Source organism: Ambystoma mexicanum, chromosome 9 (assembly GCF_040938575.1).
Source record: "Ambystoma mexicanum isolate Mex_15411 chromosome 9, UKY_AmexF1_1, whole genome shotgun sequence".
In the NCBI taxonomy this organism is placed as follows: Eukaryota; Metazoa; Chordata; class Amphibia; order Caudata; family Ambystomatidae; genus Ambystoma; species Ambystoma mexicanum.
This window is the reverse complement of record NC_090931.1, coordinates 1,052,923,479-1,052,946,767: the sequence shown is the minus strand read 5'-3', so window position 1 is coordinate 1,052,946,767 and position 23,289 is coordinate 1,052,923,479.

Sequence of the window (23,289 nt, the reverse complement as noted above, 5' to 3'; positions counted from 1 at the left end):
TTGACCTGCTCGCAGCCATGGAAGGAGGTGTTTGCCGAAAAATCGGGAGTGCATGTTGCATGTTCATACCTTCGCCTGACACTGAAAATGGGACACTCTCACATGTCATAAAGACAGTGCATGATCTGGGAGTACGGATGAAAAAAGAAGGTGGTGTGCAACCAACAGACTGGTGCACCTCTGCATTCGAGTTTGTTCCATCTTGGCTTGGGACTGTGATGAAGATACTGATCCCTATAATCGTTTTCCTCTTGCTGATCTTTTGTGTGTGCCAGTTAGGTACCCGATGTTGTGCCAAAATGATTCCTAATAGTGCATTGATGATGGTGACGATTGGCAGCCAGAAAGGGACTGACAGAGACTCTCACAGCACTAAGGATGCACAAGTACAAACTGGGGAGAACAATGAGCCCAAATTTCGCATGGTGGCCGTATACAATTCTGGCGTCATAATTGGAAAAAAGGTAGCAGGCACCCCTCTCTCGAAAGAACAGGGCATGATAACCTGTTGAGTGGTTTGTAACCACTTTGAGAGTCCACAGCCATCTGCTTTTTGTTCGCTGTACCTTTCACAGCTGGGAAATATCCATTTGCATGTCAGTCTTTGTCCCGCCCACATGGGCAGTCCAGCACTGAAATGCTATGGCAATTCCCAACCTGTGATGGCGGGTAGCCTGTGTTAATCTTCCACTCCACACTCTCCTTCTCTATTCACACCTGTGACATCTTTGAGAGGTCACCCTGCTAGATGCACCTTCTCAGAGGTGTTCTTCATTTCTTCTCATTACCCCTGCATCTCACTGTCTACAGAGGACTGGTCTTACCTATGGTGGGCTACTGCAACAGACTCTTACTAGATTTAGGTGGTTGAACTCTCTTGGCTCTGCTACTCATCCAGACCAGGACTGTGGGAAGTGTCCTTTTGTGTTGGGGCCAGGGAGCATGTCTCCCACGGACTGTGATGAGGCCACTGTGTCCCAGTGGCTATGACTGGTCTTTTCTGAACCCTGTGCATTGGCCACAAGTCCTTAGGGGTCCTGGGGTTGATATTACTCCAACTCAAGATTAGTTTACCTGTCATAGTCTTCACTCATCCATTTCCCATTCACTCTTGGTCAGTAGCTCCTCTTTGCAAAGAGTTGGTGGTTAATGTCTGTCTTTGGATGGGTCCTCCCTCTGGTACAGCCACCCTGCCTCAATAGAACTGGAGGTGAACCTTCTCCAGGTATGTAGGCACATCTGATGCTTCCTCATTTGTTGGACTCACTCTCCTCCTCTCCCCTGCTGGAGTCCAGGATGACTGAGATGATGCACTAGTGACCTGGCAACATTCTGATCTCCGACATGGTCTTCTGAGCCAACATTTTCACCCATGCTGTGCATACCGGGCATCCTCCACACTTGATGTGTGTTTACTGTATCCCTACAACCCACTACTGCCACTTCGCACCTGATGTGTGCATTTGCCCTTCCACTGCGAACAGGCCACAACATTTGCATTACTGGTGATGTATTTATGTTTCAAATTGAGGCCATTCACATTTTCTGCTATGCCTCCTCTCACTTCAAAACCCAGGTATCCCCTTCAACATGCCTACTCACTGGCGTGACGTCAATGTGACCTCACACCATGGTATCAGTGTGCTTGTCCTCACTTGATTCCGACACCCTAGCATTGTTGCACATTGTGACACTTGTGTATTTTGGTTTTGTGAGTACAATGTAATGTAAGCTCACAACTATTGTACATGGCTCTGGCACTGTAGTCATCAGGTTCGATCTCATGCCGTTTGCTAGTTCTTGCATGGCTATGCAGCATCTGTGTATTGCACGTCAAGTGCTTGTGTGTGAAGCAGGTGCTATGCACCATGCACTACATGTGTTGTGGAGCCCTTGATGAGACATCTATGACTGCATTCATAGTTCCCTTCCCTTGCATTTACTGAGCCATCATGTTGCAGATGCGAGCATATCAATCCTGCATGGCCGATGCCATGGAGGACCAGGCCAGGGCTATGCGTGGTGATCCTCCCTTAACACTACCACCTTCTAATGCTACACCAGAGGGTGGTGAAATCAGCGACAGCTCTCCCAATCCATGATAGCCATGTGGCCCATGAACCAATTGTCATGATGCCTACCCCCGGGGATCCAGATCAAGTCCAGCAGCCCCGGAAGCAAGCATCAAGTTATTCCAAGCAAGCCCAACAACCCCTGCTAGGGGCCATTTGGGTGCAGTCCTGGCGTCTATGGCGCCAGGCTCATATGGAGAGTCAGTCCTGGTGCCATAGGCTCCAGGCTCATAGATTAAAACTTACCTGATGCAGACCATGCTGCAAACTTACCTGATGCAGACCATGCTGCAAGAGCTCCAAGCCAAAAGAGGCTTGGAAGGGACTACTTTACCTTGGGACTATTTTTTACTCGGGTGGGGTCGGGGAGGAATACTTACCTGGGACTACTTTGGAGGCTATTTAAACCATGCCCGAAGAGCAGCACACGCTTCGTGTTATTCTGCATCCAGCAGCGTAACGCTCACTGTCCCTGCAAGTCTGCATCCAGTCTTCTGCCACGCCCGCCTCGAGTCTGGAGCTCCTAGAAAAAGGGAGAAAGAAGGAGAAAAGGTTACAACAAGAGCAATACCTTTGATCCTTACCTGAATAACCGATCCACCACGCCTTCGAGCTGGAAGAAAGAAGTTATTTTATGCGCATCGCCTCACCTGCTGCAGCGCCGCGCTGAACTCACCGGCCTTTGCAGCATCTTCACTATCCACCGCATCCTTCTGCATGTTCCCGCCGCACTCCGGCACCTAAGGGAAACACAAGAACAGCAAGGTGAACCAAGGGAATAAACAGAGGCAATATTAGTTACCCCCATAGACTTACCTGATTTTACCGCCGGGTTACTATTCCTCTTCACTGGTCAGCGCAGCCTCCACCCCATCTTTGCCGTACCCCGGCCCCTAAGGGGAACAAAAGGACAGCAAGGTGAAAAAAATGGACAAACAAGGGGAATCCTCCTCACCACAATAGTCTTACCTAATTTTACCGCCAGAGGCATTATTCCCCGAGACTTCATAATTTCTCTCAGCACCTGAATAAGGGAGAAAGCAACAGGTTACATACTGACATTATTTTATCGAACTGTGTTGGATAATACAAATCCTTACCTGAATGTTACCGGTTGCCACGAGGAACTCTTCGCTAGGGTCAAGCTGCAACCTGCAAGGAAACGGACAAGAGTGAAAGTCAGACATTTGAACTCTTACGAACTATATGCTTACGGCGTCTAGCCGGAAATCTCAGAGTCAATATTGTTCTGGAACTCACCAATTCCTTCGAACCAGTGAAGCAACTGGTTATCTATGCGCCCCTGCGCTCAATGCAGGATGAAGAGCTCATCTTTCCAAACCATCAGGTGAGACTATAAGAGGGGACATTGAAGGTGATCAGTGGGCGGAACAGCGGGGGTGGGGGTTAACGCTCAACTCCACGGATGGTTAATTCCCTTTCTCCATTTGCAGAAGAATACTCCTACGGGCCAAGCAAATGAAGCTAGGTGGGCCAGTCCAGTCTGTCATCTCGGCACTACGCGTCACATTGGTGGAGACCGCAGCTGTCCAGTTCAGATCGACGCCCCTGTGGGAGCCAGGTGAGCGTAACACCTATGGAGGTTTTCTTTTTTTCTTCTCAACACCCGCACATGTGGGTGTTGACGTGCACCTTGTCCGTCCACCCTCCTGGGTGCCCGCCCCCATGGGCTTTTTGTTTTTTGTTTTTTGTGCATTTATGTGATAGTGTTGCTTTGTGTAGCATCCGAGGGTGTCCACTGTAGGTTCCAACTGCACCCATACAGGCTTGTCTTGTGCTGGTGTTTGTGTGTTGGGTCCAGATATATATGCCACTCCTGCTTCCCCTTTCCATGGGCTTACAAGGAGGGCAGCGTGTGAAAGTAACTTACAGAGGCACATTTGGCTTCCTTTTTATCTGTGGACAGTCTCAAGTCCGGCCTGTGTATACACCCTTAGTGGGAATCATGAATGTATGTCCAGTGCATGGTTGCCATTCTTCTTTGTTTTTACATTTGGGATCCATCCTTTGATCATGTTCCATCTTGCCTATCAGTATTATTGTTGGCCTTCGGTCTGTATGTGCTTCCCTGCCCACTTTAGTTATCAGGCCCACCCAAAATGATGGAAGGGTGGCATGTGCAAATTACGACATGTTGAGGCACTTGTGCAATTATGATTGGTCACTGTCAGACATATTCACTATTCTGGCCTGCGTATCTGATATGTTGTACTGCCCAATTGGTGTCCCCGTGTCCATTGATAGTTTGATGTGTGAGAGTGACTTGTTTATGAACTGGTTCCGTTGATTGTTGAGCACTTTGTGTTAGGGAGAATTCTCAAGAATGTGCTTATTTGCCTTACCTTTTGAGACCCCCAGCAACTTTGCTGGATTTCTAGGATTTTAATTTTCACATGGAAAGAGTGTGAGCCTTTTTTTCTTCCCACTCTTTCATGTATTTTGATGTGTGTTTTACTTTTGTGTTCTTTGGATATTTGAGTTTTAGACAACTCCATAGGCATTGTTTTCTTGTGTGTCACACAGCACCTTTAGTGCAGTGGCACAGGGATGTCTTTCAGACTTCCCACTATTTAAATACCTTCTCTAGGACTGACTACTGTCTCCCAGAGCATGTAAAGTTAAATTGACTTTGCTAGTCTTTTTAAATTCATAGACCTAGCACACCCTATCTTCCTATAGAGTGCTGGAGGGGTTGCCTAGCATCCCCTATGTCTAAACACTCATGTAACAGTCAAAAGTTACCCTTTACTCTTGAAATGGCTGGTGGCAGTGGTTTCAGAACAAACTACCATGATTTTTCCCGACCGCGAACACCGGTAGCTAAAAAGCGGGTCAGCCAAGTTTTCCAATATGGCGCCCAAGACCCCGCTGTAAAAACAGACTCCGGTCATTTTTTTTGCCATTTCTTTTAGGAAAGGTCCTTCTAGTGTTTGTCTCTGTGCGCCAAACCAGGTTTGGTCCCTTTGTTCGATGGCCTTTGGTGGGCTTCAGTGCTGAAGCCCTCCTCTGGTGCCTGAGTGTCTGGGGTGGACAGGATGAGAGGGAGGTGCCCAAAACTCCCTGTGCTTAGTCTCCTAGGAGACCTGAATGCACTCTGGAGTGATTGGCTGGCTGACTGTACGGCAAGGACAGCCACCCTGCTGGGTGAGTGACTGCTAGGCTGTAATGAATGGGAGAAAGCTGTTTAAAAGCAGGTCTCTGGGACTTGGAAGGCAGAGTCGACCACTGGAACGAAAGAACCGAAGACGAGCTGAAGGAAGACGACTGCTGCAAGTCCTGGACCGTTGGATTGCCCGGTGAAGCCCTGCTGCAGGTCCGAATTGCCTGAAACTCCCTCGACAGAGAAGCCCCTTCACAGCCGACTTCTTCCCTTGAGCTGGTGGGAACAACCAACTCGCAAGCCACCTGGACACAGTCTCCATACTAGTCGAATTTTCTTCAGAGTGCTGTTGAAAACCAGATAGCCAATGAGAAGGATACCAGTTTGTGGACTTTAAGGCACTCACACCTTAAAACTGACGCTTAGCCAAGCTTATCGTTTCTTCCCTAGGCAGTACAGGAAACTCCCGACGTTCACCTTCTTGTCCCCACGACTGAAGCTCAGGAACAGCGAGATCTGCAGGAACTGTCAGGAACAACTGCCTCAGCTGCAGCTTTTCTACATCCATAAGGTAGTGTGAAAATGGGGTGTGGAAATCCTTTCTGCCGCCGTGAAAGTTTGTGAAACTTTCCCAACTTTGGAGTCTTGCTCGCTCCTAATCTGACATATAACTCTTTTTCTGGCAAACTACTTCTAAGAACATTTGCAAAGACTTAACCGTTTACTACCAGAACTATGCTATCCTATCCAAGACACTGACTCATTGACTTTGGCTCAGGCCTATTGAATTGAATTGCCTCTTGTAGTGAACTGATACCTTTTTCCCTGCCCTTGAAAGTAATTGTGTTTTGATTCTTATAACCTTTGTCTTTCTACCCCTTTTGAAAGTTACTGAAGTGCCATTTTGCTCCCACTTCAGGGAAGCCTAACTTTGAGTGTTTGTTTGAGCTATTGTGATTGCAAGTCCTTTTTGTAACATCTTGTACTGCTCACATCCCTCTTGAGATAAGGCTGGCTACTCAGCCACTGCTACCACATAACTGTGTAGTACAGGCTTGTACCAAAGGTGTGATTGTGCTTACACCTGTAGTCTTAATTGTGTGTGTTCCCAAAGGGTACTGATTGTAATTCTGCCTAACACTTTGTGACAGTGGAGTTGAGTGATGGCCTTTGATGTACACTTTTGACATTGCATGCCATGGCAAGGTGTGGTGACCAGGTGACATGGAGTGTGGGATGGTTTAGGTGACATACCGGCATTTAGAGGTGTACTTTGCCATGGTGTTAGTGACATGCTACATCTTCCATATGCTACTTTTGTGCACACCAGATTGAGTTGGTTTAAGTTCTAAGGGATGCACATAATGTGGCACTTCCCAGGACAGGTTCTCAGAGTGATAATGTTGGGACAGATGATTATCCCTTTGTCATCATTGATTGTCACCTGGAATGTGGCAGGGCTGTGTGCACTCTGCAGGATATGGATTTTGTATGAAAAATTGTGCCACAAGCTGGGTACAGACAGCCTCGCCACGTGCCCTTTCCCCTCCCATGCGCTTTTGCTGTGCATGTGGTTGGGGATGTGGGGGCACCACCATGCCCACCGGTACGCCACGCCATGTTGCAACGTTGTTCAGGACACATGCTACCACGATGATCCTGCACACTACTGGTGGTGCATATAGTAGCTCACCACCAGAGTGGTCAAGGGAGCAGAAGCGTGACTTTAGCACTCCGAATGTGTGCTCCACTATGTCCCTAGTTGCAGTATGGGCTGCGTTGTATCTTACTTGGGGTGGTGTGGTGGGGTTCCCTATTGGCGTCATCATGTAGGTGCTCAGAGGGTAGGCACTGTCCCCTGTGGAGGTGAGATGTGTTGTCAGTGGTGTGCTTTTGTCTGTGTGAGTCATGCATGCATTCACAGAGCCATTTGTACTCACCAATGAGCCATGTGTTGCCACGCCTCCCAGCTTCCAGGGCCCGCTGCAGGGGTGACATTTTGAATATGAAACTGTCATGGGTGGACCCTGGATAGTTTGCATATACAGAGGTAATGATTCCCTTGGCATCACATACAACCGCACACTGATGGAAACCAGTGCTTGCGATTGTGATAGATCTGCTCTGTGGCCCGAGGTGGACGTAGGGCCACATGGGTGCAATCAATGGCACCAAGCACTTTCGGAAAGTGTGCCACCCCGTAAAGGTCCTGGACCACGGCCTGCCTTTCTGCGGTGTTCTGGGCATGTATATGTGCCTGCAGACTGAGGGGCATGCAGTCATAATAGCCAACACCTGGTGTAGGCTGCGTGACTGTGTGGCCTGTGAAATGCCCCGACAATGGCAGTTGTCCGCTAAAACCAACCAGTGACCAAAAAATGCAGTACATTGAGCACCTTCTCCAAGGGGCTCAGTGCTTGGGAGCACATGGTGGGTGATGTGAGGTCATCTTCCCACTCCGTGACCAGGTCTAATATGATATGAGGTGGAACCCTATACCTGGCATATATCTGGTAATCGGGCATCTCAAAAAGGCTGGTCCTGGGTAAAAAAATGCCTGCCCTGTCTATCCTCCTCCTCCTACGGTGTCCCATGATCACGGCTCCAAAAAATGGTACATCCTTCATAGCTGTAATTGCACGTTGACTTTTGCGCGCACTTTTTATGCATTGTTTTAGTGCGCAGCGACGCTTACACCAGCTTTCGTGTGGCGGACGTGTTTCCGGATTAGCATGTCTTTTTCCACGTGCCGGAGAGCCCTGTTCGATTGCATGAATATGTGTTGTTAGCACGCGTGTGGGTGTTGGAAGTATTTTACTGTGGTACTTCCCACGTAACGCCCTCATTTACGCTTGTTGTTCCCCATTCCACATGTTCCGCCCCCTTTTTAGGTGACTGCGCTAGACGGTATGCGCCTTCGATGGGCATCTCACGCAAGGCATTCGTGGTGTTGCAGTGACGTGGTGGACCTGTGAGGATTCAGCGCAAGTCTCTGGTAAACGACGCACAATGTGTTCCATAACTCAACGGATAGGCACTTGCGCACGTTTTGCACGCAAGCACACGTTTTTTCAGCGCAAATTTATTCCATGAATTGGGCCCTCTGTAGCAGACTAATCCTAACCCAGCAGGTTAATTAGTCTAGTTCAACCACTGCATTCTGGGACTTGGCTGAGAATAATATCTGATGAAAAGGGGTCCCTTTCACAGAAGGTTATGAAAAAAGGAGACTGGAAGCAAGGATTAGGTTTTGAATGAAACCATTATTATTCAGCCTATTTATTGATGATATTCGCTTGATCTTTGGGAGGGGGCGAGGTGCAAATTCAGTTATTATCATACACTGATTCCATTATCTTTGATGGAGCCCCAAAAGGACTTCAGAAATCTGTATTCCCAATATTCTTTTAATGAATAAAAGAAATCGTAGGGTCATGAGACTTTGCAAGACTAATACAAAATCTTGGAGTCTGAAACATTAGAATTTGTATCTTAAATGCAGGGCTCACAGGGAGCAGATACATTACATGGAAATCCATGGCAACTCGACAAGACTACATTTCCAAGTTTTTCAGAAATGGACCACGAGTCGAAACAGAAATAAATCTCCAACTGGATGCAAAAGAGCGACCGCTTGTACATTATCGAATGAAGCTCTGCAAAAGTTATTTACTTTGATATGATACCTATCTTGAATTGAGACATACAGTCGCAGCATCACACTCTAGGAATATCTATGTACAACTCCGATTAAAAAAAGAGAGTTAGAATTATGCCGTAATGAGAGGGGCAGTTTGAAACACGGGTTGTTAAGTATAGCAACTTGTGTGTGCAATGGTGCTTGAAACTATGACAGCCACACAAAAAACGTCATTACATGAGCCTAAAATATGGAATACAAACGTTTTTTTTAAAGAAGCACTCGTTTTTTTTTTTAAATCAAAGTGTTTTCAAAGCTTGAGACGTGCCCATGTTGTTTTCCGAAACTTACCTTAGACTTGTACTTCTGAGAGGATTGTTAGAATGCTCAATTTCCATCTATTTAACAAATGCAGCAGTACCACACTAAATAGATTTAGGGACACCAATCCAACAAACTACCTGATGCGAGAAATTGACAGCTAATAACCCCTAATATAAACTAGAAGGACAACCAGAATTAAACGAATAAAGTAGATCAAAGCAGTGAAATGGTTAATAAGAATAAACCATATGGAAACAGTAAAGAGATTTAAACTCCTGAAATGGACAGAATGCATGAGGAGTGAACAAAGTGAATGGCGTGGATGAAATAGTTAGAATGGATGAAGCAGGTGGAACAGATGAATGCGCTGAGTGGAAGAATGCATGAGTGGAAGAACAGATAACTATATAGTTCGAATAAGTGTGGAAATCGAATGAATATGTAGATCAGATGAGTGTATAGAATGGATGAACATGTTCAGCAGATGAGTGTGTAGAGCGGCTGCAGGTGTCCGCAGGAGAAGCAAGTAGAGCGCATGAGTGTGGATAGTGGATGAATACGGAAGTGCGGGGAGTATGTAGATAGCTGGAACAGATGAATGTACAGAACTGGCAAATGTGTATAGAGCAGATGAGTGTATAGAACGGATGAGAGTTTAGAGCGGACGAGTGTATAGAGCGGACGAGTGTATAGAGTGTATAGAGCGGAAGAGTATATGGAGCAGATGAGTGTACAGAGCAGATGAGTGTAGAGATGATTATTTAGAACAGGATATTGCTGTTGAATGCGTGAAAAGCACGAGTGCTTAAAGCGGATGAGTGCGGGGAGCGGATGAGTGCGGGGAGCAGATGAGTGCGGGGAGCGGATGAGTGCATAGAGGGGATGAGTGCGTAGAGGGGATGAGCGCGTAGAGGGGATGAGTGCGTAGAGGGGACGAGTGCGTAAAACAGATGAATGCATAGTACATGTGAGGGCATAAAGCGGATGAGTGCCTGCAGCGAACAAGTGCCCAGAGTGAGCGTACGTGTTGTGTAGAGCGGACGAGTACGTAGAACGAACAAGCACAGATTGCATCCGGTACGATGAGTGCGTAGAATGGATGAGTATGTAGAACTGCTGAATGCGTAGAGCATGGGGCAGACAAGAATACATGCGTGGGGCAGACAGGAGTGCATGCGTGGGGCAGACAAGAGTGCATGTGTGGGGCAGACAAGAGTGCATGCGTGGGGCAGACAAGAGTGCATGCATGGGGCAGACAAGAGTGCATGCGTGGGGCAAACAAGAGTGCATGCGTGGGGCAGACTGGAGTATGCAGGGCGGACTGGAGTGCGCAGAGTGCACTGGAGCGCGCGGGGTGGGCTGGAATGCATGAGTGCGTCGAGTGGACCGGAGTGTATGGAGCTTACTGGGGTGCATGGAGTGGATAGGAGTGCATGGAACGGACTGGAGCGCATAGATTTGCGTGACGTATATAGTATGGTTTGGAATGCAGAGAATGTTTGAAAGAGCATACAACCCATCATATCACACCACCACGCTTACTCTCTCCCTTACATCACCACTCAACTAGAACACAGAGCTACTATGACACCATTAGGTATAACTGTTCTCATACCAACAACCGCCGCTCACTCCGCATCATTCTAAGTAAACACTGCTGGTTGCACACCCCCCAGCCAGGTGTTCTCCTCAGGCCTAACGCAGCCACATCCGGTCTGGATAAATCCTGCCAGAGCGAACACATACTCCTGATCTCTCAACCACTACACCTACCACTAAGAAGCAGCTATTACACAAATACTGCACGAGCTGCACACATACCTGGCGCTCACATGCACCTTTTGACTCCCTCTACTCTCTATACTGATCTGAACTTCGGTTCCCAAGGGAGTTCAACCTACCAGTGCCTTCAGACCATACCAATGGTATATAAGGCGCTATATAAATGCAAAATAACATAACATAACATATAGCGCAAGGGGCCCTTAGCACCCAAACTTTTCAAAATGTAATTAGAATATGTTATCCAGTGCTGGGTACTAAAACATTAGAGTCTGTACCTGAATATTCATATTTGGGTGTCCCGTTTGTTGAGAAGACATCCAATGCCCCGCTAACCAGGAGAAAGCTGCAAAGGTAAGTACTTTGATGCCTTTGATCAAAATTGAAAGCAAATATGTAGGGTTTACCTCAGCACTATTTATTGAAGCTTAGGCAAGGTGTGCCCAGTGAGGAACACTGGTACCGAGATCTGGCTTCATGGCCATCAGAGTATGCCTGATATAGTTAAAGCCCATTTTTAGCCATCTGCTGCTGAATTAAAACTATCCATGCCCTAGGCTATGATGCAACTACTAAAGTGGACTCAAGGCCAGCATGCTCCTTGAACTGTCCTGTAGCATGCTTTTGACACGATTTACCACCATATTGTTCTCTCTTGCACTCTGAACAATCCTGGATCACCTCATTATTTCCCATAATCTACCAGATTATTGATCGTCTTCTTTTGTGTTCAAGCCTCAGTCCCCAATTTGCATCACTCCCGAAAGCCCCTCACTTTCTGCTGTCCTCTTCAACATCGTTCTGCACCCCATGGTCTCACTCATGAACACTTTTGGTCTCAATTTCTAATACAATGCTTTTGACACAAACATTAAGTTGGACAAAGTCCTTGATTCCACTTCCAACGAGGAATTTCCATCTCTGCATGCCTGAAACCCATGTTTGGATAAGTGATATTTACATCAAACTGAACAGTGAGAAAAGGGAGATCCTCCTCAACTGTACACACTCCAATACTGCGCATTTTCCTTCTATCTTCAATCTGTTGGCCTCACTAGTCACAACCCCCATAATTGGGTCCCATTCATCTTGTCTCCTTTTCCATACCCAGCCACTACTTATTTGTCATGAGCTAAAAGCTTATTCATCAAACCTGCTGCTAACATCACACTTCCCTAATAGATGTGGTAGTTGCACTCTGCTTTTTTCATCTCCAACCCTTCAAAAGAAACTCCACTGTTTTATGTTCCCACACAAAGTGACTGTGATGAATGACTTAATTTTCTCAAGACTCAACTGTAATAACAGTGTCTAACTTGGTCTTCCCTCCTTCCTCATCCACGGGCTCTCATCCCAGAATGGGGCAACCTGTCTCATTATCTAGCTACCAAACTGTGGCAAGGTCACGCCAGCCTTGTCCGCCATCCATGGTCTTCCAGTCACCAAAACGTCAAATTGCCATCAGTCTACATGGAGCAGGGAACTTTCAAAAACCTTTATCTCCTTTTATCACCTCTAAGATTCAGCGTGACAGTTCGCACCTGTCAACTTTATCTTTATTCCACACTTCTGCAGATCACATTCTGAAGGTACTTCTTTCCCTGTTCTCACTTTTCATCAGTGGAACCACCTCTTTACAAGGATTTGCTAATGTTATCATCCACCTTGTCTTCTACTTGTCACTTAAAACAAAGACTTTTCAAACAATTAGTTTCCTACCAGCTTTGCTCTCCCCACTTTTGTTACTGCAACAAGAGAGCATTTTGTTGGTGGATGCCATGCTGAAACATAATAAAAATTATGCAGTGACAGTGTAAGAGTGGTCTGTCACAGCACTACAAAACTGTGCTACTTATGCATAGCTATTCTCGTGTGGGAAAACATGAGTGCTGCTGTGGGTAGAGTTATGAGAGTTCTTAAGGATGGAGTTCCTATTTTGCATTTTTGTTTTATGTAGCTCAAGCCTAGGTTGAGAGCAATGGAGCACTGCACAGCAGTTTAAGGAAAAGGAGGGAAGTTTACAACGGGTCTGGGGACAGTGTTACTGAAGTCTGCTTCGGAATTTCTTTTAGAGTAGACTTTTGAGTTACTTCCAGAACTGCAGAAGTGTTGGAGCAGTCCTGATTGTTTAGTTTCCAACCAAGCAATGGTCTAGCTCCTAGCGGAGCGTGTACCACACAAGATGTTAACTTTGTCTATAAGGTAGGCTTGTGCTCAGGCAATGGTTGCCTTGTAGGTGGTGCAGTCCTTTTCGAAATGCACCCTGGCAGGGAGAGGGATCCAGTGAAGGATGTGCAGGATGGTGGTGATGTGGTTGAATATTTTAGAATCAGTGAAAAGGCGGGCTTTAGGGTAATGGATTGCTTTGAGGGGAGTCAGATGAACCATAGGGAGCTGAGATAAATACTGCAGAGTCATCACTGAACCCCAGCCTAAGATCAGGCGACCAGGGGAAAGCAGCCGCTACCTGATCCTAACCCTGCGGGTGGTATCAGGAGGGAGGATCAAACGGGAGGAGATGGCTGTCAGGGGAAGTGGTGACTTCTTTGGGAGAGACGCAGTATTAATCTTCTTCTGAGGATGAGTCCCATAATTCCCAAATACCTAATGGCAGGCTGCCATTACACAAGTCCCTCCCATGCAGCTAACGCGCTGTCATGATTCCTGCCCCTCATGTCCCCAGCCCTCTAAGATGTCAGGCTGGAGCCAGGCCACGATCACCTACATGGCTCTCAAGGGCTTCTGCTTCCCTCCAAAGACCCACTTGGAGTCAGACTTGGTGCTTGTGGCACCAGACTCACTCACTCCCATAGGATAACATTGGGTATTGGACTTGTAGTGCATTGATGGGGACAAGATGAATGCCCCCCCCCATATTTCGGTTCCCAGAACTGCATGTGCAGTCTAGTCTTTTGGGTGTGGTTCAGCCCAGAGACACCTGGGATACCCAGAGACTATTTAAGCCACGCCCAGGCTGAGAAACATGCTTTGTGTTTTCTGCACCGGCAGCGTGACACTCACCGTGTTCGGATCGGTCTCCAGTAGGCCTGCATCTTTCTTCTGCGCTCAGCTCCTGCAAGAACAAGAACACAGTTAGGAACAGCCTTACCTTGCGGCGCTTCTGCCCATCATTCATCGCTCCTTCTGTTCTGTGGGCATCTTCGGCGGTGTCATTCCCATCCCGGAACGCCGCTTCCTAAGGAAAAGGGAAAAGAACAGAAAAAAGGCATTAGTAAGCATTCAGCAAATCTTCGCTTATTTTTTTAAAGACTGTACGAGCTTCAAACGCTTACCTGAATCCCAGCCGCTCTGGGGGAACTCTGTCCAGGGACGTCATTTCACCAAAATGCCAGGGGTAGTGGTAGTGACATCACATGACCCTTGACCCCTGATTACATCACAGGAAGTGACAGGAAGTGATGTCATTTGACCCCACCCCGAAGTGATATCGCGAGAAGCGATGGAACATGACCTTTCACCCGTTGACAAAACAGGAAGTGACATCACATAGCATTGTACACTATGAAAAATAAGGTTACGATATAGCTATAATGTGATGTACATTTCATGCAAAAATGGATCGCCATATGTAGCGTTAAGATCAGTGTGTATAGGCTCATATTATCAAATTACTGTGAATGCAAGCAGACGTCCATGACCAAATGATAATGATGTGTTATTATATAGCACTTACGCTTAAGCGCTTTATATAAAAAAAATATACACCCGATATCATCCAACCTGTGTCGGTACTCATTTATCAACCTCAGAAGGATGAAAGGCCGAGTTGAGGTGTTTAAGAACAGACTAAATCAGTGACTCACCCCCTGAAGTGTGCCTGAAATAAACCTTTAATGAGTCTAGCAATTATTGTACAGAATTCCAGAAAGACACATTATTTGGTTTCCCTTTCTTTCTTTTTTAGGGTCAGTGCTGAAAGTGTTAGACTTGTGGCACTCCTGTTCTTATTTTTCTTATTTTTATTAAAGTGCCTGAACATGAAAGCCAGCCACTCCAGGACCTTGCATTACAAAAAACGGAGGTCGCAAAGGAGACCACAGAGGTCGCAAGGGAGACCTCAGAGGTCACAGTTGCGACCTCTGGCGACCCCCAAATGACATCCCTGACTCTGTCTCCGGAACTTCTCATCCATCTGCAAGAGGGAAAAGACGCTCCAGGTTAGCGTGGAAACATCTAGAGGCACCACATACCGCGCGTACTCACCGCATTTCTTCTTCATAACCGGAATCCATGCTGAAAACGTTGCGGCACCTAAAAGACACAGAAAAAGAACTCAGTTCAATACAAATACGAAAGGGTCGCATCACGCTCTCACTCACCTTCAGCGCTACTCATCTCAGCAGCACGTCGCCATCCCCGAACGCCAGCAATCATCTAAGGAAGGAAAGGAACGAAGTTAGAGAACTGTTCAAAAGACTCATTATACTTACCTGTCGGACTCTTGCCAGTGAAGTAACTAGGCAGCAATGAGCCTGCATCAATCAACACGCCCCTGCGCTGAAAACAGGACGGAGAGCACACTTTCCAAGAAAACAAGGCCCAGTCTCCAGTCGAGTAGACTCCAGGGAAGGGTTTGAGGTCGTAAGAGGTCAGAACAGGCTGAGTGACGTCTCTGTGGATACCAGGTGAGCGTTACAGAACACAAAGCCTCACATCAAAATCCACCTGGGCATCATGGAAACGTCAGAAACCGACCAGTTAGCCCACATGTTGGGGCAGCTACGTTCCGAAGTACATGCAGCCAGGCAGGAGACCAACACCCTGAGGAGAGAGCTGATAGTAGCCAAAGAACGCACTGATGATTTAAACCGGCAACTTCTCCAGTCACAAGCAGGGCATGCACCATTGCCGTGAAGCGTGCCCTCGATGCCAGCACCATCAGCCAATCCCGTTCAGATAACCCTTCCTGGGGCAGTTCCCTTGGCCCCGCCCGAACGATTTACGGGGGATCCCAAGAGGTTTGCAACGTTCATGAACCAGTGCCGCCTGCACTTCCTTTGTAGACCAGGGGCCTTTTCAAATGACCAATCACGGGTCGCTTTTGTGCTATCCTACCTGAGTGGTAGCGCCATGGACTGGTCTGTACCCTTTGTGGCCTTTGTGGCCCAAGACGATCCTTTGCTGCATGACTTCAAGGGCTTTCAGCAGGAGATGGAAAAGCTGTTCGCCCGTCGTACTCATGGGCAGGCATTAGACAACGAACTTCTGTCCCTACGCCAAGGGAATCAAGACCTATTAACATACATAGCCACGTTCAATAGACTCATAGTTGAAGCAGAATGGCCAGTGGAGAAGAGAACCATATTATTTCATCGGGGGTCGCAAGAGGAGCTCAAGGATGTTCTCACACAAGTAGTGAACCCCCGAAAGACTGCTCAGAATTCATTGACCTTGTTGTTCCACTGGATCATAGGTTGCAGGACCGAAGAGCAGATCGAACCAGACCGGACTCTCGTCCTATGTATGTGCGTTCAAAGGACAATATTTCCCGCACAACGGAAGGTTCAGGAGAACCAATACAAATCGGGGGGGTCAGATCCCCCTTGACTAAAGCGGAAAGGGATAAAAGGAGACAGCAGCAGTTATGTCTGTACTGTGGAAGGTCAGGTCATTTCCTTAAAGAGTGCCCTGTGAAGCCACCGAGGAGGACGGTAGGGGCCACGGACAAAGAAGATACCATCAAGGAATCAGAAAACTCCCCAGCCGGCAAGTGTAGAGGTCCACTTGTCGAGTGAAGAAAGTGAACTACAGACCTCCCATTTTGCACTATCTGTGGTCTTGATCAATCACCAACAACCATCTCGGATGCACACAGTAAGAGCGTACATTGGCAGTGGAGCCGTTGGGAATTACATCGACCAGGATCTTGCGGCAAAGATGGGGCTTCCGTTACGCCGTAAATCAACCACCGACACTGTTACCACTGTTGACGGCACGGAAATAGCTTCTGGTCCAGTATCCCAATGCACTACAGCTTTAACCCTTCTGGGTGGATGAACACCAAGAATCTATCGTTTTCGACCACATTAAGGCACCACAGTTCCGGTTGATTTTGGGAATGCCATGTTTGGTAGCTCACAATCTTCTAATCGATTGGCGAGCAAATGAATTGGCCTTTCCCGAGACTTGAGCCCACACATGTTATCGCCAAGAGAAACAACCAATAGACACCAGAACCTCCACACTTGCGACTTTGGCAATCGGCACCCTACCAAGTGAATACCAGGACTTTCAAGAAGTCTTTCAGAAAGAACAGGCTAATACCCTGCCACCGTATAGACCATACGATTGCCAAATCAACCTGATACCCGGCGCACAAATCCCTCGTGGGTGAATTTACGCACTCACGGAACCAGAAAACCAGCACCTGAAGGCCCATCTTGACCAATACCTGGCCAACGGGTTCATCCGTCCCTCAGACTCTCCAGCAGCCAGTCCTCTATTCTTCGTACCGAAAAAGGAGGGGGACTTGAGAACGTGCATCGACTATCACGCACTGAACCAGATTACTGTAAAAAAACGCTACCCCCTGCCACTGATCCCTGAATTGCTTGATCAAGTCAAAGATGCCCAAATCTACACAAAACTAGACCTGAGGGGGGCATATCACCTTGTTCGCGTAAAACAGGGGGTTGAATGGAAAACCGCTTTTCGCACCAAATACGGCTTATATGAATATCAATTAGTACCCGGCACGCGCGGCTGAACCGGAATACTGTGTGGTGATTGGCTCATTTCCGAGCCATACCACACGGTATTCCCATCCACGCCGTGCGTGCCAGCTACTCCGTTCCCGGTGAGGGGCGTGGCAGCCCCTCAGCCAATGAGGAGGCTCAAAATGGGGCAATCCCCGCTCCGAGCCTCCCCATGGCTGGAGGCTTCCTTCGTCCCCCGCCGGGGACGCAGGTAAGATTTTTTTTTTTCCCCAGCCTTTCCTCCCTCCTCCCACCCAACCCCACTTACCTTCTATCCCATGGTCTCCAGCGGGGGACGATGGAAACCTCCAGCCATCTGGAGACTCGGAGCGGGGCCATCCCCGCTCCAAGCCTCCACATGGCTGGAGTCTTCCATCGTCCCCCGCCGGAGACCGCGGTATGTTTTTTTTTTTTTCCTCCCCATCCCCTCCCTTCCGCCCTCCCGACCCCACTTACCTTCTTTTTTCTTCTGGTCTCGCAAGCGAATGCGCTGGGTGACACTTCTGTTCCCAGCGCATCCGCTCCCGATGGCTGCCATGGAAAGGGAAAACGGACTACGTTTTCCCTTTCCATGGCAGCAGCAATTCTTTTTGCCATTTTTTTTTTTTTCTGTTCCAAAACATGTTTCGGAACAGAAAAAAAAGCAATTAGTACCCCGATCTAACAGGCCGGGGTACTAATGGCAATAACTCGCCCCGGGGGCATTACCTAGGGCAGTATTGTAACGCTCACCTGACTCCCACGGAGGCACTGTCCTGGTTCGCGCTGCTGTGACCTCTTCAAGATGATGCGCAGGGTTCGGAAGACGGACTGGACCGGGCCCCCAAATCTGGCTTGTCTGGCTCGCAGAAGTATCCTTCTGTAGGCGAAAATAGGGGATTAACTGTCTGCGGGGTAATGCAATCGGCCTCACACTTTCCCCTCTCACCCTCCTCGAAACCCTTCTGTGATTCCTCGTAGCGTCTCACTTTAGGGTCTGGAAGGACGAGCTCTCCATCCTGGTTCTGATGCAGGGGCGCGTTGGTATCCAGTTACTTCACTGGATTTTCGGATTGATGAGAACCAAACTTGCTTGGCTTCCAGGTAAGTTTTTTGATAAGAGGTTCCCCTTGTGTCCATGCATTAATGTACTAATGCTAGTGTCTTTTTCCCCATAGGGGCCGGGGTACGGAATGCCGGGGAACAGGCACCGACCCGAGATGAGAGGTGAAATCCTTGTAGAAATCAGGTAAGTCTTTAATGAGCGTTTTTTTGGTAATGTCTTTTCATTCGCTCATTAACGCTGATGTCTCTTTTTCCCCTTAGGGGCCGGGGTCCGGAAATGCCAGGATGCGGTGCGGACCCGAAATGGAGAGGGAATGAATCAACAGGTAAGTCTTAACATGGAGATTTAGCTTTCCTTATTCCCTTCTCTCTCTCACCTTTTGTTCTGGTCTTTTTCTCCCTAGGCGCTGGGGCGTGACTGCGAATCCGGATGATCGCTGCTGAACATGGAGGCGCCCTGTAAAGGTGAATGGAATGCGGCGCTGCAGCGATCGACGCGATGAGCTTTTAAATAAAAGTCCTCCTTTTCAGGATTGTCGGCGAGATGTCTCCGGGATGCGGTTTTAGGAGGTAAGGACTTTTCCTTCTTCTGTTCTCTTCTTCTCTGCCTTTGCAGGTGGTTCAGGATGCTGGAAGGTGTGGCAGAAGTCAGGATACAGGAGCAGACACGGTGAGCGTCCAGCTGCTAGATGCAGAACAACGCGAAGCACGTGTGGCTGTTCGGGTGGGGTTTAAATAGCCTTGGAAGAAGTTCCAGGTATGTATCCTTCCTCCAATCAGGTATGTATCCTTCCCCGACCACGCCGGATGGTAAATTAGTCCCACAGGTAAAGTAGTTCCTTTCAGGCCTCAAGGAGGCCGGGATCCTGCAGCATGGTCTGCATCAGGCAAGTGCACCCAAGCACTCCCATAATGAGCTTGGCGCCTATGGCGCCAGGACTGATGTCTTTTATGAGCCTGGCGCCATAGGCACCAGGACACTGTCCAAAGGGTCCCTATATGGGGTTGCTGGGTCCTTCCTTGGGGACTGGATGTCCGCTTTCGGGGAAGCAGGGCTTGAACCGGCTCCCCGGGAGTGGGCATCATGACAGGTATTGGCCCGCCACCTTGTGGCTTATTGCCACAGTAATGCCCTTTGGCCTTTGAAACGTTCCTGCAGCATTTCAATACTTCATGAACGATGTGCTACGGGAATTGATTGATGTCTGTGCTCTAGTGTACATCGACGATATTCTGGTATATTCCGCATCAAAGCAGGACCACGTTAAACACGTCCGATCCGTATTGGAGAAACTCTGTCATCACCAGCTCTACGCCAAGCTCGAAAAGTGCTCATTCCACATCGCAGAGGAGGAATTCCTGGGCTGTATTCTCAGCCCGAATGGAATCCGAATGGATGTACACAAGGTAGATGCTATCCTGAAATGGCCATCCCCAAATTCATTCAAGGGGGTTCAAAGTATGCTGGGTTTTGCAAACTTCTACCGCTGGTTCATCCCAGGATTTTCGCAAATCGTGCATCCCATCACGTCATTGCTAAGGAAAAGCAACAAAAAGTTCCAGTGGACAACAGAAGCCGAGGAAGCTTTCTGGGAACTGAAAACAAGATTCACATCTTCCCCAATCTTACGCCACCCTCGCCCTGATCTCCCATACCTGGTGGAAACGGATGCCTCAAGCATGGCTATGGGAGCCGTCCCCTCACAAAAGGACCCTGAAATGGGCCAGTTACACCCTGTCGCCTTCTGGTCGCGTAAATTCACACCCCCTGAACTCAATTACGCTATCACAGACAAAGAACTCCTGGCCATTAGGTCAGCCTTTAAGGCATGGCGGCACTACCTCTTGGGCGCCAGACACACAATCACTGTAATAACTGATCACCGGAACCTCCAGTACCTAAAAACGGCAAAGGCCCAATCCTCACAATAACTATGTTGGGCTCTTTTTTTTGCTGAATATGACTACGTGATTACATTTCGACCAGGGGTGAAAAACGGGAAGGCCAATGCCCTTTCACGTATGGGGGTGGAAGAGCAAGGGTATCAGACCCCTGACCCAATAGCAATCATCCCAAGTGACAAGCTCCTAGGAATCACAGCAACCATAACTCAGAAAGAATTACATGAAGAAATCCAAAACCTGATGAGTCCGGAGCAATTACAAGCGTGGAGTGCACAAGGAGAACATTACATGATAAAAGATCAGTTGCCCTACTTCAGGAATCGTTTATTCTTACAAAACCAAGAACTACGAGAACAAGTAATGTCCGCTTATCATGATTCCTTGATCGAGGGCCACCGCGGAATCGCTAAAACCCTAGCCAAGGTAAAACAAAATTATTGGTGGCCCACGTGGCGTAAAGACATTATCCAATTCACCCTATCTTGTGGAGTGTGTGCTCAAAACAAGTCATCCAAACAGAAACCGGCTGGGCTATTACTACCATTAGAAATCCCACCAGCACCCTGGCACAAGTTGTCCCTCGATTTTATTACTGACTTACCACCCAGTCAAGGGTTTAACACTATTCTTGTGGTCGTGGACCTATTTTCAAAAATGGCACATTTCATTCCTCTTAAGGGGCTCCCAAATGCTTCCACTCTGGCGAAGGTATTTCTTGAAGGCATATTACGGCTCCATGAGTTTCCTTCAGTTTTGGTCTCAGACCGAGGTACTCAATTTGAATCTAACTGCTGGAGAAAATGCTGCTCTATGGCCCAGATCGACATCCGGCTATCCACCAGTCACCATCCCCAAACGGATGGTCAAACTGAGAGGACAAATCAGACACTCGAGCAGTATCTGCGTTGCATGTTACACCAAGCTGAAGGAAGCTGATTCGACCTATTATGGATAGCTGAATATGCTTATAATAATTCCCTACACACCAGCACTGGGCAGACACCCTTTTATACCATGTATGGCAGGCATCCACGTACTTCTGAGTTGGACGTTCCTACAACCCTGGAAATGCCAGCAGTCAAAACCTTGCACACAATCATTTCTCAGACCTTTAAAAGGGCAGCTGAACACCTACTTCAAGCTAAGAATCGCCAAAAGAAGTTTGCTGATGAACACCGAGCAAAGGCCCCCAACTACCAAGTGGGAGACAAAGTCTGGCTGGCGTCTAAACACGTGTCCATTAAAGGAGCCCGAACTTTCCGTGTAAGATATCTGGGTCCATTCACTGTCACCTCTGTGGTAAATCCTGTGGCGGTCAAACTAGCTTTGCCGTCAAACATGCAGATTCATCCTGTGTTCCACGTGTCTCTCCTTAAACCTGTTCAACCTGGGACCCGGGTAGCAACACCAGTGCTGCCAGTAGTAGTCGCCGGGGAGCCAGAATTCGAAGTCAAGGACATCCTGGATTCAAAGTACGTCTGATCCAAATTATACTACCTAGTAGACTGGAAGGGGTATGGTCCACAAGTCAGGACATGGGAGCCTTGTGAGTACATCCATGCACCTCGCTTGCTTAGACGATTTCATCAAAGCCATCCAAACAAACCAGGACCAGACAGAAGAGCCACCTTGAGAGGGGCCTTGGGGGGGAGTGCTGTCATGATTCTTGCCCCTCATGTCCCCAGCCCTCCAAGATGTCAGGCTTTAGCCAGGCCACGATCACCTACATGGCCCTCAAGGGCCTCTCCATCCCTCCAAAGACCCACTTGGAATCAGACTTGGCGCTTGTGGCACCAGACTCACTCACTCCCATAGGATAACATTGGGGATTGGACTTGTAGGGCATTGATGGGGACAAGATGGATGCCCCCCCATATTTCGGTTCCCAGAACTGCATGTGCAGTCTAGTCTTTTGGGTGTGGTTCAGCCCAGAGACACCTGGGATACCCAGAGACTATTTAAGCCACGCCCAGGCTGAGAAACATGCTTTGTGTTTTCTGCACCTGCAGCGTGACACTCACCATGTTCGGATCGGTCTCCAGTAGGCCTGCATCTTTCTTCTGCGCTCAGCTCCTGCAAGAACAAGAACACAGTTAGGAACAGCCTTACCTTGCAGCGCTTCTGCCCATCATTCATCGCTCCTTCTGTTCTGCGGGCATCTTCGGTGGTGTCATTCCCATCCCGGCACGCCGCTTCCTAAGGAAAAGGGAAAAGAACAGCAAAAAGGCATTAGTAAGCATTCAGCAAATCTTTGCTTTTTTTTAAAGACTGCACGAGCTTCAAACGCTTACCTGATTCCCAGCCGCTCTGGGGGAACTCTGTCTCCGGAACTTCTCATCCATCTGCAAGAGGGAAAAGACACTCCAGGTTAGCGTGGAAACACCTAGAGGCACCGCATACCATGCTTACTCACTGCATTTCTTCTTCATAACCGGCATCCACGCTGAAAACGTCAGACACAGAAAAATAACTCATTTCAATACAAATACGAAAGGGTTGCATTGCGCATCGCGCTCTCACTCACCTTCAGCGCTACTCATCTCAGCAGCACGTCGCCTTCCCCGGACGCCGGCTATCATCTAAGGAAGGAAAGGAACGAAGTTAGAGGACTGTTCAAAAGACTCATTATACTTACCTGTCAGACTCTTGCCAGTGAAGTAACTAGGCAGCAAAGAGCCTGCATCA